General features: G+C 47.1%; 1 protein-coding gene across 4 annotated transcripts in view; it reads left to right on the forward strand.

Annotated features, from left to right (window-relative positions):
- SHROOM3 (shroom family member 3) overlaps positions 1-15,650 on the forward strand; it is a 110,671-nt gene that overhangs the window by 35,748 nt on the left and 59,273 nt on the right. The window contains exon 1 of one of the 4 annotated variants that reach the window (XM_030947451.1): positions 5,071-5,298. The exons of the other annotated variants lie outside the window; for them this stretch is intronic. The gene's annotated coding sequence lies outside the window, so the exon portion shown is untranslated. Of the gene's footprint in view, positions 1-5,070; positions 5,299-15,650 lie in introns of those variants that run through there. 4 annotated transcript variants of the gene reach the window in all.

Raw genomic sequence — 15,650 nt, forward strand, 5'->3', positions numbered from 1 at the left:
TTCACAGGCTGATGCTGGGGAGGTCGCTTTGCTCAGGGTTTGCCCATTTGGAGCAGTCCGTGTGAATCACAATGGGAAACTGGAGAGACCAGTTTGCTGGATTTTGTAGCAGGAGGCTGGCCTACTGTCCTCAGCAAACTGCCTTACAGAGGTTTTGATACTCAGTTGATCTCTAACCAGGTAGAGAAAAAGCTGTTTGAAAGATACAACTACAAAAGAAGTAAGATTTAGCTGGTTTGTTGTGAAATACATCATTATTTCCAACCTGTTTTTTTTTCTGTTGCTTCCTCTCCAACTGCAGTATCCAAGCAGAGTTGGATGCAATTACAAAAAGACCCTTTTCAGTTCTATCAGTCTGATCTAATTGTGTTGTGCATGCCTTCATCAGCTGAAGATAAGGCTCAAACCATGGGCAGGGCCTTGTGTGCTTTACAGCCCCTACAGTGGCCTGGAGCAGTTGCCAAAAATAGGCTTTAGCACAGGTCAGTGGGCAGGAATGGCTGCGGGAGCATCGCACTGTTTACATGGCTGGACACGCAGCCTGGCCCTAACAGCGGCAATTAGGGCAGCCAGGCGTGGCGGCACACGGGGCTGTGCCACCAAGGGGACCCTGGCCGCAGGGGACAAGTCCCACACAGCCTTTCCAGCACAAACACCGCCCAGCCACAGCCTCCCACAGGCCACTCCTCAGCGCTGCGGCTGCAGGGCGGGCACAGGGCACAGCCCGTGCAGTCCTTCTTGTTCAGGGGACAGTGCCCTGCAGAGGGATATAGCCTCAGGCTGGGTTAATTAATGCAAAGCACTATTAATATTTGCTGGTTGAATAGCAGTGAAAAATGTTCTGCAGAGAATTAACAGGGTTTTAGGCCCTTGCTCTGCCCATACCAATGTGCAGGGCCCTGCAGATCTCTTCCAGGGTGCTGTTTTCAGGGCTCAGGCCAGCACAGATTGGGATGTGATGGTGACACTTGTGTTTGCAGAGCCAGTGAGACTGGACAAAGCATAAATCTCAAACTAGTTGTGATTTACAGCAAAGCTGCTTGCTCCAGGATGCACATGTGTGCTCTTAGCATTTATCCAGTCATTCTGACACCAGTGACTGCAAGAAGCCTGTTCAAGTATTATTTATGTGGTGTACACAATATTGTAGTGAAGATCAGTATTCAAAGTGGTTGATTTTCCGCTTTCGGTGGTAGTGGTTTGTGTCTGCCTCAGGCTTAGCAGTGCCTGCAATTCTTTTCCTTCTCAAAGAACCTCAGACTAAAAATATAAGTCAAATAAAGGAGGAGTAGGGATAGAAAACATCCTCCTTTTCCTGTTGTGCAAAAAAACTGTACAAAAAGGAAGGATTAAGTTTATCCTTGCTATGACCATAATCTGCATGTTTGTTTTCATGCTTCCCTACAGATTCCCTGCATCACTTGGGTTATTTGGTAATTCTCTTGGTACATCCCTGGCCCTGGGCCCCCTTGCCTGAATGATGAGACCTGGGGGAGATGCTGGGAGCGAGAAGGTTCTGGGCTGCGTGGGCCTCCCAGGGCCAGGGCTGTGTTTTCAGACAGATCTGGTTCTAATCAACTCCTTTAAACCCCTCAGTGGCAAGATCAGGAATTAAACCCAGACATCCTGAATACTTGCACTTATGCCATAGCTACAGAGTTGTTCTTGGTTTGGCAGCAAATTACTATAACTGAGGCTTTAGGAAAAAATACAGGAGAAAAGTCTTGCACTCCACCTGATAAATGACCCTATGGAGGTGTGGAAGGGCAGAAGGAAGATGTCAGCACAGCTGACATCTGCAGCTCAGAGCTGATTCAAGCCTATGGAAATCGGTGGAAAGATTCCCACAGACTCCAAAAGGCTTTGGCTTAGACCCTCACTGAGCAGTGATTTCCCTCATTGACCAGGAGAAAATGGGCTATTCCTGGAGAGAGGGGAAGCTGCTGGCATTTTTACAAAAAGACAAGTGCCAACACAATTCTTCAAAGAAGTCTGTCCACTAATCCTTTCCTCTTATGACACTAATGTAATTTTGTGCTGTATTTGACAGTGTGCCAAAAAATTGCATCGAATAAATCCGAGTTTTGTGAATGAAATGAATGAGAATTGGCGCTGGCCCACGCCCCGCTCCGCAGCAGCGCCTTCCCAAAGAGCTGCTCTGCGGTGTGCTGGGGTTTGTTCCGTGCTGATGGCTGGGGGAATGGCAGAAAGGAAGGCTTCATGCACATGGAATGTTTAACTGACAGCTTAGAAGCCAAAGCTGGCATCCGAGGGCTGCCAGGGTGGTCTGCGTCTAGTGCTGGTTTCTGTTTGTTGTGAGCTCCTCCTCGGCTTTCCAGCGTGCCTCTGCTCATGTCTCCTTGTGTCTCAGCTCTTTCAAAGTGCATCCTTTTATCACTGCAAAAATGAGCCTTTGCTTGGGGCTGCAGCTCCTCATGTAATGCCAATGGGTGTGACCAGCCAAAGCCCACCAGGGGCCTCACCCACTGTTTGGATGGGATTTCCAAGCCCTGTACATCCTGGTAAGGAAAGGTCTTAACAATTCCTTGTGTCTTGGATCAAACTAGTCAGTCTTTAATATCTCAAGCATCAGTATTTTCATAGAGGAGTTTCCTATGCATTCACTGAAATGTTTGCAGTCCCTGTCTCATCAGACAGCTGAGAGGTGAACAGAATTTAATTTTTAAATCCCTGGCAAATCCTTACTGTCTGGGATTTAATTAGCTACAGCTCAGGAATGATAGGGTTTTAGTAAATGTAAGGGAGATCTAGATACAATTTTTGAAAAAAAGCTTTTAGGTCACTGATAGGAACAGTGGGCAATGCCTTGGAAAGAAATAAATGCCAGCCACCATGATGTGTTATGGTTGCTGGGATGTTACAGACTGACCCCCCAGCTGAAGCTGCATTAGGAACCCAGGAATTTCCAGCCACTGCCATTCCAATTGGCTGCTCCTCTCACCCTGTGCCTGTGGATTAGTTTGCCTTCTTCAGGCAATAATCAGCCTGGGGTTGTATTTGTCAGCAAGTGACTGGAAAAGCTGGGAAATCTCTGCCATTGCCATACAAAGTACATTTACAGCGTGAATCTCCTTTTTTTGGAATTTCCCAAGGATTAGGTTGGAGCTGGATCAGATCACAATAATATGAAAACTCAGACAAACAAGCATGTGTTCTCCCAGCACTCCGTGCATTGTTCACTATCTGGGATGGTCTGGAGGTGACCTTTAGTCCACAGGGCAAATACTTGGACTGGACAGGGGTTCTGGTTACCTGTCCAGGTGCAGAAGGGTGCAGGGTGACACCTTCACTGGGCAGCTGCAGGGAAAGCTGAGAATAGCTGCATTTCATCATCCCTGTGCTGTAAAGAAGCTGCGGTTGCATGGGAGCTGACTATAAATACAGATTTATAAGGGGTTTCTTGCTTGGGTGGCATTGATGTGGACAGATGTACATGTGTACACAGCCACAGCCAGGTTAAATATTTAGTTGCTCAGCTACTAATTTAAAATCATTTCACAAAATCTTTTCCTTGCTTTTCCTGCTTGGTCCAAGGTTTCCTCTGAAAGGGAGGTAGGGTCAGAAGAGGTTAATGAACACAGATGTAATCCTACTGATATAAATTGTGTTTGCCTAGATTTACTTCAGCAGAACAGATGTTAGGGTGTAGTGATTACTGTAACTCCTTTACGTTTTTTGTGAATGGGCTTGTACAGGTCATCCAAATCCCTTGGAATTGCTTCTCCCTTAGGGCTGGATACATGGAATATCTCAGGCAAAAGAACAATGAAGAGCAGACACTGCACAGACAGTATCAAATGCTCTTTTATATGCACAACTCTTCCTGTGTGTAGTGCAGAGCAGCCTGAATAACTCACCCAAACACAGATGGACAAAGAATATAGAACTTTTTTTTCCTAATCCCCCTTTCTTCAGCTTCCTGCCTCATTTTGGCATTAGAAGGGAGGCAGGGCTGATCTTCAGTGCATGTATGTAAAACATTTTTAGGTACATTATACCTGCATAATAAACCATAACTTTTTTTTCCTATTGAGAATGTGTAAAGAAATGAAATTCAGAAATAGTGGTTAAAAATGCATGTTTCAGGAGCTGAAAAGAGACTCAGCTCAGAGTTACCACTTAGGCTTTTGTGTTTACCAGGCTTTTAAAAACGATTACTATTGTCAGGTGAAATGTCAGGGGGTGAGTGGAGGCATTCAAAAACATAACTGTGTGGAAGAGGATGATGTATTTCCTTTACTTGAAGTCAAGGGGACATTGGAGTAGAGAAAATGTGGTGAACACTGTGGGTGAGACTGTGAATGTTTTGGTTTTAGCTGGCCTGGAAAAGAGAACTATTTAGGGTTAAATGGAAGTGCAATTGTGTGTTCTGTTTGGCCTGAAATGAACCATTTTGCTCCTGGTAGGAAAAGCATGTTAATTTAATACATTTAATGTATATTTAATGTAGGTTTTTAGCTTTCTCTCGGATGTTAAGGCAGCCTGGCTGGGTATAGAGCACCTGAACCTCCCATGCTGCATTAGGCTGACTTCCTCAGTAGCGGGATGGGTCCAGTGGGTTGAGGGCCATGTGGTTTCCTGGGATTATTTCCATGGACTTCATCCAGTTTCCAGAGCCTTCTTCTGTGTCATCTTTTTCAGCCCTGCAGTCGATTGCTGAGCCCCAATTTAGGGGCCAGTGAGCAACAGGGACCAAAATCCCTGCTGCACCTCTCCTCCACCGTGTTTATCCCCCACCCTTATGTCAATTACATTTTTCATTAGCAATGTGAGGGGTGAACTTTGAGAGAAACAATAGATAGTTCCTGCCTGGTTGAAAACACTTTTTTCTTGGATATAGTTTCTTTTCTCCGCTCTCCCCGCAAAGCCCGGTGTTAATTACAAGAGGGGCCAAGCCCAAACCTGCGGGGAGCCGGGGCAGAGCTGACTGGCACTTTCACTCAGCACATTCCCCCTTTCCTCACGGTCTCTGCTCCTGTCTGTCAGGCCTGCTGACGACTGCCGGGTAGGAGGGCAGTAATCCGAGCTGCCTGTGCCGAGCCAACCTCCTGCTTTTTCCTGCGGGATTAGTGCCGAGGTGCCTGCGTGCACAGCACCTGTACCCGCAGCTCGTTATCGCGCTGCCTGCGCGCCGCAGCTCCGCGCTCCCGGGCGCTGCTGCCCTTCCTTCCCCGCTGCCTCCTCCCTGCCCCGCTGCCTGCTCCCTTCCCCGCTGCCGGCCCCGCGCTCCCCTCGGGCGGGATGGGGATCCCGAGCCCGCCTCCAGGGGCTCCAAAGGTAAGCGGCCTCTGCGCGGCTCCGTGCCGAGCCGGCAGCTGCACCGCGCCGCGGGGCTGGGGACAACGGAGGGCGGGAGTCTTAGGGACTCTCTCTGTCCTAAACCTCACGGGCGTCATAAAGTTCAGAGCAAACGAGTGTTCGTGCAGTGCCGAGGGGGGGGGCATTTTTCGGGCACTGTTTTAAGCGAGCTCCCAGCAAACGGGGAGCCGGTGCTGTGCTGGTGCTCAGGGTCTGTCACTGGGAGGCTGTTGGGCAATCTAAGCAAAGCTCTCAGACTTCAGGCTAGAAAAGTGCCAGGAGCTCACAGGAGAGGTGAACTTGGGAGAGCCTCCAGAGCTGTGCAGCATGTTGGCATCCAAGGGTAATATCAATGCCATGCACTTGGGATGCTGAGTCTTCGCCGTCAGGGGCTCTGACTCATATCCACACCACGATTTGTAGGGTGCAGTTTGCAGTTTCATAGTCTGGAAGAATCCATGCTCAAGTTCGTGGCACTCTTCTTGGTCTTCACCTTTAATAAGTTGAGAGTCATTTAAAGCAGGTGGCAAACTGGGCACGAACTTTACGTCACTGCTGGACAGAGATGGACCAGCCCCACAATCTGGGATATGCTCTTGTTTGAACATTGCAGGGAGCAGAGAGAGAATGTGAAAGCGGGTGGTGGTTCATGAGAGATGGTGATTAGTACAGCTCCAGAGCTGGCAATCACTGTAGCTCCAGGTGGCTCTGCACAAATTTGCATTCTTTGGAGACCTGACGTATGTTGTACACACACCTATCCACCCTTCTAGATTGGTTGTGAATCATAAAACTAAGTTCATTGAACTTGGATTTGATTTTGACTATTTCCTGACACATGAACTCCTTTAGTAAACCCATTAACTAATCTTTAAACTCATTAGCTGCTTCATTGCTATTAGGATATTTTTAATTTGAAGTTTGTTTGGGGTTGTTTTATCTTTAGGTATGGGCCAAAGCTTTAGCTGTGCGCTTCAAGGGAAATTGTAACTGTTTTTTTCATCTAAAATGTGGTGATCCACTGTGCTTGGGGAAAGTTGGCAGTGCAGGTTGAAGTGGTGCTAGTGGAATACTGGGACAAAACTAGTGGGCATGGGAGTATCCCTAAAGATCCCTGAGGCAATGGAGCTGACAAGGATCCAGAGCACGAAGGAAGAGGTTGTTTCACAGCACAGATCCCACCACCCTGCTGCCTGGCCTGATGCCTACAGGGGTGAGCATGTTCCCAGGCTGCAGCAATGAGAGGAACCTCCCATCTGAAATTTGAAGAGATGCTTGAATTAAAGAGATTGGGTGGTCACCCCCTTCAAGCAAATTGAAAAAATTCATCTCAGGCTGATGCTACTGTTTTCTCTGTGTGCTATACTGTGTTAAAGAGAAGTCTTTTGGATGCCTTCAAAGGGCTAAAGGCAATACCTCACAGAAGCCCAAGTGGCTGAAGAATTACCAGATATTAGCATTTACCTCAGTCGCCAAAGCTTGGACGTTTCTTTCTGCCTTTCATAAATTACAGCCTGCAGAGACCATTTAGTAATAAATCGTAGCAACTTGGCTTTTAGAGGGCAACCCATGTACAGAGGCACTTCAGGGCTGTGCCAGCATCTCCTTTGTTCAATAAAAGTAACAGCAGGAATTTGATTAAAGACTGATAGAAAAGACAGGGAGGGAGAAACATAGCAAAGATTAAAGAAAGAAAGAGCCACCTGGAAACTTCATTCCTCCTTTATTTCCAACTTAAGCTTGTAAATACCAAATCTAAACCATTGTGTGTGTGAGAGGGAGGGAGAATTTCCTGCATGCCTGCACAGAAACGACTGCACATGCAGCCACCCGAACGACTTTTAGCAGAAGTCAGATTCTTTCCTCCAATTTAAGGTTTGATCCATGTCTGCACTGGAAAGAAAAGAAACTAGAAAATGACATTATCCCCCGGTGCTCTGGGAGGAGGGCACTTAGGAGGGTCAGGCGAGTCCCATGCCTGAAGCAGAGTGGCGCTGGCTTTGGGCTGAGCCTGCCCGGGAGCAGGGAGCACATTTCCCAGGCTGCCTCGGAGCTGCCCTGCAGCTCGGCACAATGCGATGGCCAGCTGCACACGGCCGGCCCACAGCATCTGCCCCTTTGTCTCCATCATCCTTGCTGTAACACCCCCCAGGAAAAGGAAAACCCGGTGACTCCGGCAGCCAAATGCAAATTAGCCCCGAAGAGCCCCGTCCTGTGGGATCAGCAAGCGACAGGCAAATCGCATTCAGACTCCTCACTGCAGAGCCAGCCCGGCCGTTGTTTGGGTGTAGGAGACCAGAATGCTGCCATTAAGTGTCCAACGGGAGCCAGGGTGCATTTTCCTTAGCCTGCCTGTGCCCTGGGAGCTGGGAGAGCTTTGCTGGGAGTCACAGGCACGCTTTGGTTCCCAGGCGGGATTTGCAGGGCACAAAAGAGGAAGTCTGGGACCGTGAGCTCACCGAGAATGGGGAGTTCAACCTTCAACAAGGTTTTGCATACTTTGGGGGCGCTTGCAGGTAATCTTGCCCTACTGCAGCCTAGATGGAGCAGCAAGGCAGAATGCTGTACCTGAAGTCTTTGGCTGCTGCATTTGGCGTCCCTTTTCTATACACTTTGACATCTCTGCTTCTTAAACTATGCTTTTCCCCACCTGCCACTTCTCTTAGTGCATCTTTACATTGGTTTCTCTCTGCTCACTTTCTCTCACGTTTCTCAGCTGTTTGTAACACCTGTTGGACAGTGAATCCTTTCTGCCCGTGGCCTTGGCTCTGAACTGTGCTTCCCCTCAAGTGGTCAGGATGCAGTGATGTCTTTGCAGCCAAGAGGATGTCTCTGCCTCGGTCCAGCCCTCCCCACCTCAAGCCCTTATCCTGAAGGCTGCTGCCCCCTCCATCCAGGGGGCAAGAAGATGCCCAGCCCTGCATCAGGGTCTGGATCAGGCCCTTCGGTGCTGTTTTCTCACTCCCAATCAGATCACTACCAAGGACGCAGGAACCGACAATGTCCACGACCGAGCCTCTGGTCAGCAAACCACATTCTCCCAGTCAGTGAAAATCTCAAAGTACCGAAATCCTGTATCCCGGCAGGATTTGTGGTCCTGCTGCTTCTCACATGCCGGCGCGGGCACCTCGGGAGAGGAGAGGGCGGCGCGGTGTTCCGGGGACCGGCCGCCCTGCGCCGGAGCCGCGTCCCGCCGGAATGCGGGGAATGCGAATGGCATGCTTGAGTGGACAGCTTCAGAGCCGGGCGCAGGGATGGCTCTCCTGCCATCTGTTGTGAGCCCCGCGGGCCCATAGCAACAGCGGCTCAGGAATGGGGCTGCTGCTTCTTTTTTGTAAAGAAATTCTTCCCGAGCCTCTTCCCTGCTCCTGCATGCACATTCATGAATAAGCGGGAACGGGGCTGGGATTCCTGCTCCGGAGTGATGCGTGCTGAAGGAGAAAGGGCCTTGTAGAGCTCAGCTTGTGTTTGGTTTGGGGAGGCGTTTTCCTTTCTGTGCTAGGACATGAGCCTATGTGTGTAATATATTATTAATTGCTGTAGGGGGATACAATAGAAGTAAATAAAGGTAGTATAGAAAGTAATCTTACCCCCTAAAGAGTTGCAACTGGGCTAATTATTAAAGATTAGGAGCAGGCCTGATTTTAACAGGCCACAGCTGTAGCCAATAATAAGAAGAGTGCTATAAAAGAGCGGGTTGGTTGGTTGAGGGGGATCTGGAGTCAGTTGGCTGCTGCGAGGAGAAGAAAGAGTGAGTGCTCTGAGGAGCTGCCTACAAGAAACATCAAGGAGGTACAAAACTCTAGTAATGTGGAACCTTTGCAATGTAGTGACAATAGAACTCTTGCAATATGATGACAACAAATTGCCAAAATCTTGTTTTATTCAAATCAAGTGTGAACCTGTGTTTGCCATGAGGTCATTGTGATCTCCAGTAGGTGTCCAACCACTCGATTGTCCTCAATGAAACAGAGATCACTTCTGCCTTGTTATTACAAATGCCAAAGTTATAACTGATGTAAATAATCCTAGTGGACTGATTTGTTGTGCCCATCATTTTCTTCTGGCCCTGGAGTTCTTCTGTCATGGCTGAGGGGTTTTGCTGCATCATGAAGTGGTGGGACTGGTTTCTCTGAGGTTACAGATAGCTCAGCATCACTGGTGGTACTGAGAGATGCCAACTTGTGTTCCAGGGAAGATTTTGCCACATAAGAACTCTGTCTCCTGTTCACCAGTGTGAGGTGGCATGCCATGGGGAAGGGTTAGTGCTGAAAGAGCCTTTATTCTGTCAGCAGGGGCAGGAACAGACTGTCAGTCTGTCTGAATGGTTTTACTCCTTCCTTTCCTCTGGAAATTCCCTTCTGAAATGCAGATTTCTTTTCTCCCCATACCTTAACCTTTTTTTCCTGCTGTCAAGCAGCTGAGGCCTCGTTCCTGTGCATTGCTCAACCTCTTGCTGTGACTCAGCAAAGTGGATTGTGTTTAAGTGTTTTAATTCCTTTAAGATGAGGACTTGTGAGTTGCAAATTTACATGAGTGTTTCAAGAGGTTTGATGTGAGACATTTAGAAGTTAGGGGTATTTAACTCTGCCAGATGATATATTGGTTTCTGTAGTATTCTTTTAGTATTTTATTTCTATTCCTAACAGCGTGCAACAAATACCAAAATTTGCAGAGAATCCCCCATGGACAAGAGGGAATCGTGTAACTGGCAGTTTCATGTCCTTTGAAAGGAGATGTCATGAAGAGGAGAGGGGAGGAAACTCAGTAGTTTTCTCCCCAGTGCTCAGGGCTGTGTTTGAAGCTGGGCACACAGCTACAGTGGCTTGATCACAGGGAGCAGGGTATAATTTCAGTGAAAGCTGATATGTACAGGGAGGAGGGATAAAACTCTCCCTATTACAGGTATTTATTATCATTTGACAGCTGTCAGTTTGCAGAAGGGGATTTGCCTTCCTGTCAGCTCTCTGAGAACCAGATATATTTGCCCAAGGTTGTGGGGAAGGATAGAAATCCTGCTTTCAAGCACGGGTATCATTTAACCGTGATAAGAAGGCAGGTAAGCATTTCTTCTGAAAGACGGCTGTGGAGAACAGGGGAGTCAAGTCTTTCTGGCCCTACCCAGATGGGAAAAAACAAGTCATTAAAATCTGATACCTACCTGCTTTTAATGAGAGAAATGTTGTTCGAAGAAATAATCTCAGTCCTATCACCACCGAACTATTTTCAGGAGCCATTAGCCTTTCACCTCCTCATATGTTTTATCTCTTACTTTTGATCTCATTCAGGGAAAACGGCAGTGCTGCTGCAACCAGAGATTTGGGCTTTAATCAGGAGCTTACTCAGTCGTAGCCATGCTCTTTGCAGCCATCCTTCCCAGTAAATGACCTCCAAAAAACCATGGCGAGTGGGGTGGGGAAAACAGCAATTAAAATCAAGCACTTGGTGTCTTTAGTCACATTTAGTTCTTCACTGAGCCAGTATGGGTGTTCTTATGGGTTCTGCAGTGCTCCCTTCCTCTTTAGCCTCTTCTCCCTCCCCAGGAACTCTTGCACAGCTGCTGGGGACAGGGGACTGTGAGCTGCCAGCCTGAACTACAGGCATGAGGCAGTTGGGTTTTTGGCTGGAGAAAGCAAAGAGCAAGAGCCAGCTGTGGAGGGATGCTCTGAGCTGCACCAAGCAGTCACAAACTCTGGCTACTTTTAACTGCACCTCATTGTCAGGTTGTTTCTTTGCTGTGCTCTCTACTTGAAAGCTGTTCTAATGTAGAATAAGATACTTGATCCAGGCATGGATGCTCCCACAATCCCCCAGCAGGAAGAGAATGAAGCCGAGTTGGGTGGTTTTGGTTTGGGATCAGTGGGATCAGTAAAGGAAAGCTGTAGATGACTGAGGGCTGTTAAGGTTCAGTCTGCTTCTCTCTCTCTTCAGTGTTTATCACACTTTTTGTTCTTTGTACCATTCAGAATAACATTTCAAAACAAAACCAGGAATGTAGGCTTGAGTCTGCTGAGACAAGTCTGTGCCTTCTGCCTCATCCTGCCCAGGAGCCCACTTCTCTCTAGAAAGTGTTGCTGCTGTTCCTACACTGCAACACGCCTCCGGAATCATCAATGTTCTTCAGTATTTTCTGCCTTAGCTCCAACATGTTGCATTGGATATTCTTTGATGTCAAATTTTTTCCTTGCATCTGTTAAATTCAGACTGGGATCCATTTTAGTGCCAGCCCAGTTTTATTTCAAAAGTTATCTGTCATCAGTATGTGAAGATAAAGAGAAATGAGTGAAAGAAGAAGGTCAGTTGTGAATGAGATATAATACCTACACATTTATTTCTGTACTGCTTGTCCATTTTTATTTCTTCTCTTTATCTATGGAAATCAAAAACACCCAAAAAATGCCAAGAATGCCACATCCCATTGAAGTTCTCCTTATGGGACATTCAGAGCAACCCACAGCAACAGCTGTACTGCCCATTTATCCTGAAGCAGAAAATTGTACATGGCCAGGGACAATGGCCGACGTCACTGACCGACACAGGGGCCACGTCTCTGTCACGGTGGGAACGCTCGCTGCGCTCCCGTGGGCTGTTTGTGTGCACAAGAATCATGCTTATCATATTGCTGTAACACAGCACTTTGCATCTAATTTAAGCAATACTGGGCCTTTTGTTTGTCTCACGAGGTCTAACCCGGGGACAAAAGCCGTGGTCCAGCCTGAAGGTTATGAGACGTTAGCAGACATTCATGTTCACACATACACGCTAGTCAGAGGAATTTATGGCCATTACCATGTTCTCTAATGAGTACAAAATGAGACCATTACATATTCACATAATTAGTTTGACAGATTTTCATTTAAATATAAAAAGACTTCTAGTCTTCAGAGAACAAAAGGAGGGGTTTGTTTCCAGGGCAGTTTTTGACTCAGCTTTGCTGGAGCAGGAGGTTGGGAGTGACAACTGAGGGGAGACAATTTAGTGTGAATAATTCTCAGCTTTTGATTTCATGTTGCCATTTCTTTGCTGTTTTTCCAGTTCCCCTGGAGCACTTCGAGGAGAGTTGTGTGATGGGGCCTTAAAGGTGCAGCCAGGAAAGCCCAAGTGTCATTTTTTGTTCTTAGATATTTGGGCATCAGAGAAAAAGATGTTGGTTTTTGTATTCATTTAGTTAGAGTGATTTCTGTTTGGAATGGTTAGCAACAGCTCACCAGCTTGCTCTGTACCTTTTCCTATGCCTCTTTCACACCTCTTTTACCTGTTGTCACTTGACCCTCAGGTTATTTATCTTTTTGTATTTCAAATGCACTGTTGGCATCACTTCAGCTGTGGTTTTCCTGAATTGGTTGGGCTATGCAGCTTCTTCAGGCATTCATGCAGGAGCACTTGCTTAATTTCATGTCTGAGTTTTAGAGGCCACATTGGCCTGGCCATCTCAGCACGATGGACACTACATGTGACACTTTCCAAGCAGGAATTCTTAAAAGTCAACATGAGGTGTCCTCCAAAGACCTATGCATGTACCCAGTGTATCCAAACCCAAACTCCTTGGATTATGGTAGATTTGGATTGCTTTAGGTTTGGATGATACAGCAGTATAATTGAGAAATTCCGTTGGTTCATAGCCTGCGTCTGTGGGGCCACTCACCTTTGTGTAACCAGCCCATGTCCTTATCAGAGCTGACAACGTTTGTTCCTACACAGGGGTTACATGCTGGGAGCCAGGACTAAGTGCACAGCTACTTTATTTACACATCCAAGTGCCTCTTGGATGATGCTGGTAAATTCCAGGACACTTGAGGTTCCCTGTGACATTTCAAAAAAGAGCTTTTGTGAGAGAAGATCTTGAGCAAAATCCACACGGGCGCGGTTGTGACACTTCCCAGCCCTCCCTTTAAGTGGGGATAGCTTAGGGCCCCCTTGTCCTTTGGTTTCCTGTGAATGTCCCATCCTGGGATGTGCCTGCCACACACTGTGCCCAGCTGAGAGTAGGGAAAACTTTATTCACAGTTAACATGTAACCACACTTTGGAAATAGAGCTGTGAACTCATAGAGAGCACAAAGCATTTTGGCACTTGCACATGCTAAATCCTCAGAAGGGCCTTATGTTCATCACCTGAGAAACCCCCCTGCCTTGTTCTTCTGGGACACTGCTAGGTAAAAAGTGACCTTTTAAAAAGTGACCAAGTGCAAATATAGCACATTTGTGTTTTTTTCAGGATCCAAGCACTTTTATTCTATGTTTTTTAGCTCTGTCTTCCTTAGTCTGGCATAGACTTTTAGAATGATGGCATGAAAAGGAGTTTGAGCTTAATGAGGAATTAGTGCTATTGGAATTTGAACTGCTCTTGTTTTTCAAGTTATTCTTATCAGAGAGGCCTTGTTTCTGGAAGGGGAGCAGCGGCGGCTCCATTCAGTAAAGCTGACAAAGCAGGAAATGATCACCAGCCCTTCACAAAATCCTAACTGAACATTTACTTAGGGCCACAGTGGGAGAGACCCAGACCCATAAATCAACCTATTAAACCTTCAGACATGAGTTTTTGGAACCTCCCAGGCATTTCTTTTTCCTGCTGCTCTTAAGAAGTCTTTTAAAGGCACGAGCTTCATGATGTCATTAAGAACATGGGCAAGTGATGTTGCTCCAGGCCTCGAATCAAGGCATTGGGTAACCTTACCCCTCCAGGAGCAAATCCCAGTGACTTCAGCCCTGGCTATTTATTAGACATAAGCACAAGCTGACATGGGGTGCCAGTTTATCAGGCAGGAGAGGTGGTTGTTTCTGTGTAGAAAGGGTAGAATCCCCTGGTCTGTTTTAAGAAGGCCTGTGCTGCCTTTTATGGCAGGGTGTGAAGGTTAAGCCTAGCCTGGGTGGCTGAGGGGAAGCATCTATCCTGATCCATCTATCCAGAGCCAAACTATCATCTTTTCATAGTCCAGTTCTGCACTGTGGAGGACAAGAGGCATTTTGGTGTGCCTGAAATGGAGCCCTTCAATGAGCCCTGTGTGCAGTGTGAGTACGTGGGAATACCTCGTGCTCTGCAGAGACACAGCAGCCCTTCAGGGGGATGTTTAGGGGCCAAGAAAACTACAAACTCCCAGCACTCAACATTTAAATTTGGGGGTAAGGCAGCTAGTATTATTCCTCACTGTTTAATCCTTGTGGAAGATTAAGGAAAGGATGATTAATATCTGCTGTTAAAAAATCAGCAGTATCCTTCTTTCCTCATAGACAGCATTAAACTAAAGGCCTGTAGTTACATGTGTAAAGCCTGATTAGTAGGTGTGCAACTATTAGAGGGCCAGGATGCCTGGGTATCATTTCTGCCTGTGCCACATACTCGCTGTGGGATGAGAGGCAAGGTGTTTACTGCTGTGTATTTCCATTTCTCTGTGCAGGCAGTACGTGTGACAGCCCTTCCTAAGGTGAGGGATGTTGTGAGGCTTGATTGCCATGTGTGGTGCACTTGGCAAAATACCCTGCACCACTGAAGGTATGAAAAGGCAATTAAAAGAAAAATACAAGGTCTTTCTCTCTAATTTTCAGAGGAATGTCTTTGTACTGGTTGCTGTAACCGCAGCCCGGATTTTCCTGCTAAGTAGATGGTGAGAACTGCTTCTTAGAAAAGAAAATATTGCCTTCCTCAGCTGCAGTCAGCCAAGAATGAGCCTTTGGTAGCTAAAAAGGGGAACAGATTCTTCATCATTCTCCCTCCCATCCCAGGCTTGGAAGATGGGGCTCTGCTCACAGGCCCAGAGTATTCCTGCATCTTCCTGCTTCACCTCTGCCTCAGTGACTGGGTGGTTATTCTCTCTCTGGCATGGGGCTGCCACCATGAGCACTACAAATGTGGCTCATAATTCCAGTGCCTCTGAAAGTATGGATAATAGAGACCCCAGGTGCCTGTAGCTGTCCCTAAGTGTGAGAATATATAGGATGCTGGTCTGCTCCTGGCATCCCAGTAGGCCCTTGGCTGAAAGTTTTGTTGCTTCACTTGAGCTCTCTGCTGGAAATCACTTTTAATTCCAGCATTTTGCTGTCCCTGAGGATTCTGCAGGGCTTCTGAGTGCAGTGTTCACAGGGTTCCTCAGGAATAAAGAACGCATTACAAAGAACCATAAAGGAGATACCATAAAGCAATTCTGCTGCAAAGGAGAGCCCAGAGAAACTCGGCGTTGTGCCGTGCTTTTATATCTTTGCAGTTGAAGATAAATCATAAGCCAAGCTGCTGGAAGTTCCTGGTGTGGGAATGGGTGTGGGTGGGTGTGGGCACATGAATGGCTTCAGAGTGAACCGAAAGGGAGCTGTGCTGAGACAAAATCAATGAGGAAC

This window comes from Camarhynchus parvulus, chromosome 4, assembly GCF_901933205.1.
Source record: "Camarhynchus parvulus chromosome 4, STF_HiC, whole genome shotgun sequence".
Classification (NCBI taxonomy): Eukaryota; Metazoa; Chordata; class Aves; order Passeriformes; family Thraupidae; genus Camarhynchus; species Camarhynchus parvulus.